Source organism: Myxine glutinosa, unplaced genomic scaffold, assembly GCF_964187855.1.
Source record: "Myxine glutinosa unplaced genomic scaffold, kmMyxGlut1.1 SCAFFOLD_1228, whole genome shotgun sequence".
In the NCBI taxonomy this organism is placed as follows: Eukaryota; Metazoa; Chordata; class Myxini; order Myxiniformes; family Myxinidae; genus Myxine; species Myxine glutinosa.
This window is the reverse complement of record NW_027617323.1, coordinates 39,230-43,239: the sequence shown is the minus strand read 5'-3', so window position 1 is coordinate 43,239 and position 4,010 is coordinate 39,230.

The following is a 4,010-nucleotide window of genomic DNA, read 5'->3' as shown; positions in this document are numbered from 1 at the left end:
TGCTATACAATCACATTCTGGTGCAACGAAGGGTCAGAATTAATGGAAACGAGTCCTTAACTGACATAGACTAAGAATAACTAGCAAGATGTCCTATAGTTGTCTTACATGAGATGCGGTGAACCTGGGCACGACATTTAATGGGGGAAATAGGGGGAGGTCGGGTCTATAGAGTGTTGTATAGGAATGGGGGATTGGGGATAGTTGGGAAGTATTGAGGAAATAGGGGAATATTTACAAGCGGATATGCATGGATGTAAATCCCATATCCGCAACAATATTTTCATTAGACTTCTCATTTCTTTATTTTCCTCCTCAGTGCGTTGAGTTTGATTTATTTGCTGTAATACCTTCAATCTTTTATTAATCTCACTGATTTCCATCTTTTTATATTTTTCCTCCCTCTCTCTTTTCTCCCTCTCCTCCTTCTCTCTTTTCTCCCTTTCCTCCTTCTCTCTTTTCTCCCTTTCCTCCCTCTCCTCCTCCTTTTTCTCCCTTTCCTCCTTCTCCTTTTTCTCTCTTTTCTCCCTTTCCTCCCTCTCCTCCTCCTTTTTCTCCCTTTCCTCCTTCTCCTTTTTCTCTCTTTCCTCCTTCTCTTCTTTAACTCCTTCCTCATTTATCTTAGCAATTTTTGATATCAATATTTTCACAGCATTCATTCTTTCTTTATTTTCCTCTTCGGTGAGTTGAGATTGATCTTCTTGCTGTAATACATCCACTCTTTTTTGAATCGCTCTGATTTCCATCTCCCTCTCCTCCCTCTCTCTTTGTTCCCTCTCCTCCTTCTCTCTTTTCTCTCTTTTCTCCTTCTCTTCTTCAACTCCTTCCTCATCCCTTGCTACCCTTGAGTTTAAACCCCAAAGAATATTATACATATACTCATCTGGATTTTGAGATATTCTTGTATCTATAATTATTTTTCTCATAATAGGATACCAATAAGATTTGTTGACGATTTCTAAAAGAGTTTTATCTATCTATAATTCCAGCAATCTCTGTGTGTCTGTCTGTGTGTCTGTGTGTCTGTGTGTCTGTGTGTCTGTGTGTTTGTCTGTGACCGCTGTTTCTCGACAACCACGGGTCCGATATACTTGAAACTTGCCAGGTATATTGCTGGGGACCCGAGGATGTGCCTTTTCAAGGTTTGTAATTAATCGGACAAGTACCTACCGAGCTATGTCCAAAAAACGCTTCAACCAATCAGAGAGCAGCGAGCTATCACGTGTGCCGAACCGTTAATGCAATGCAAGCGTTAATGCGTTAATGCAAGGCTTTTCTTTTTTTCCCTCTTCTCTTTCTACTTTTCCTTGCGATTAAATTGCAAACAGCCAAAATACGTTGGCGCTAATTGAATAATTGGCCATTAACACTAAAATAATCGTAACTGCGATATGCCAACTTCCGGACAGTGCAGCCTTCCATGTTGTTGTTGTTTGCAGCAGCTGTTTGCAGCAAGGCAAGGCTTTTCTTTTTTTCCCTCTTCTCTTTCTACTTTTCCTTGCGATTAAATTGCAAAAAGCCAAAATACGTTGGCGATAATTGAATAAATGGGCATTAATAGATAGATAGATAGATATGCGATATGCGAACTTCCGGACAGTGTGCGCGTTACGAGCTGACCGCCATTACGGTACGTAATTCGATTTCTTATGCGCATTATTTCTCCCAATTCAGTCAGAGCGAAGGGCGGAAGCGAAGAGCGTTGTTATTTTTTGTTTACGGGCGTACGGGCGGGGTAGAGCGTACGGGTAGCGTTTTTTTTTTTTTTTGGCAAGGAACGGGCACCCACGTACGGGCAATGCCCTAGTCTATATATAATTCCAGTAATCTCTGTGTGTTTGTTTGTCTGTGACCGCTGTTTCTCGACAACCACGGGTCCGATATACTTGAAACTTGCCAGGTATATTGCTGGGGACCCGAGGATGTGCCTTTTCAAGGTTTCATATTAATCGGACAATTACTTACCGAGCTATGTCCAAAAAACGATTCAACCAATCAGAGAGCAGCGAGCTATCGCGTGTGCCGAACGTGGCGAACACACTCTGCCTCGGATGGCACATTTGAGAGCGTATTCATTTATTTCACGTTTGCAAACTATGTTGGCGCTATGTTGGCGTTAAACTATGTTTTAAAACTAATAAAAACCATTTCATGTAAATAGAGGGGGGGGGGGGGGGGGATTGTCACTGTACTCGCAAGCCGTTCGCCGTTCGCTTTGGCGTTGCGAATGAACCAAAACATTTCATGGACCAAACCATTTCATGTAAAGCGTTCGCCGTTCGCTTTGGCGTTGCGAATGGACCAAAACATTTCATGGACCAAACCATTTCATGTAAATAGAGGGGGGGGGGGGATTGTCACCGTACTCGCACCCACGTACCCACGTACCCATGTACGGGCATTGCACCCACGTACGGGCATGCCCTAGTATTTCATAACTTTGAGAAGTTCATTTTTATTTAATACTTTAAACAAGTCTCTATTTGTGGGTTTAACAATATCAGTATAAGGCCAGTTTTTTATGACAAAATTCCCATGTATATGCTCCAAATCATAAGGTATGTAATACCGAGCACCCTTTTCTTGTAGGTATCCTTGAATACAAAAATTATAATTCTCTTGTAGTCTTCTTCCTGTCATTTATGTATCAGAAATATATGTGAGATTAATATTATGACAGGTAATACCACCCCATCTTCCCACTACCAAATCGGTTTGTATTCCTCGGCTTTCTATCCTTATCTCATTACCTTCCTTCTTTGTCATGCTAACCATCGCTATACTATCATATATATATTTTTTTCTTAAAATCATGTATTTGTTGTTTACTAATTGTACTTGCACATAACTCCTTATCCTCACCAAGCGGATAATATTCTTCTTTACGAGACTGATTAAAATCATGTAGGTCTTCTATGTTTATTGAAAAAGACCAATTATACCCTAAATCAGGCATATCATACCCCCATTTATTAATTCGCATATTAACTATATGTCCTTCTTTATAAAATTCAATTGTAAGCAGGTAGTTAAATTCAATGAGGAAAGGTGTATGGTCAGTATAACCAGGTGTTGTGGTTGTAAATTTTACTTGTTTAACAAAACGTGCTGTTTTCTTTAAAAATATATATTGTGATAAATCACTAAATCTAATTAAGTCATTCGCATCTGTAGGGTTTGGATAATTGATTAATTTATAAGTATTCTTCATATTAATATTTTTACTTACACTATATTTTTGTCGTTCAGCCTGTGCCTTTGTATAATAATTTGATAAATCAATATCCTGAGAAGATTTTCCAAAGATAGAACCATCTTTTCCAACATAAGTCATTTATATTAGATTAAAAATGATATCATAAAAATTTTCATTATTGTTGAGTTGAAATAATACATATAAACATAATTGACCACAACATTTAGAATTAATTTCTTGAACTTGAAATGTTTGATAAACACCATTCTGTAAGAATTGTATTACTTCAACAGGTGGTGGCATACCATAACTATCAAAATAATATTTATCCTGACTATTATGAATGAGAACCATTCTGTGTGTCTAAATTCATAATAATATTCTTTGTATTCTTATTTATATGTATTAATTCATCTCTCATACAAATAACCACATTATCAATTTTTACTGTTTTACAATACTTAGCTAGTTCTATATTTGACATTGTATTCTTTCCAAATTGTTTAAACCATTTATCCATTTATTTATGAGAAAGATACAATCCATTACCCCGTTTAGTTAGTTTAACACCCGCTTGAGCGAGAGAGGAAAGCATATCTCCAACCAACAATCTAGCTTTATCAGGTAGACTTTCAAGTTTTTGAGCAAAATCTACAATTACACCACTTCCACTAATTTGTTTCTCCAACTCCTTGTTATGTCTTTCCAATTATTTTTGAGCTTTTAGTTGTGCCTTCCTTTCGTTAGCAGTTTTTACCGCTGCTGAAATACCACCAGTCAATGCTCCCGCCGCACTTAAACCAGCAAATAAAGG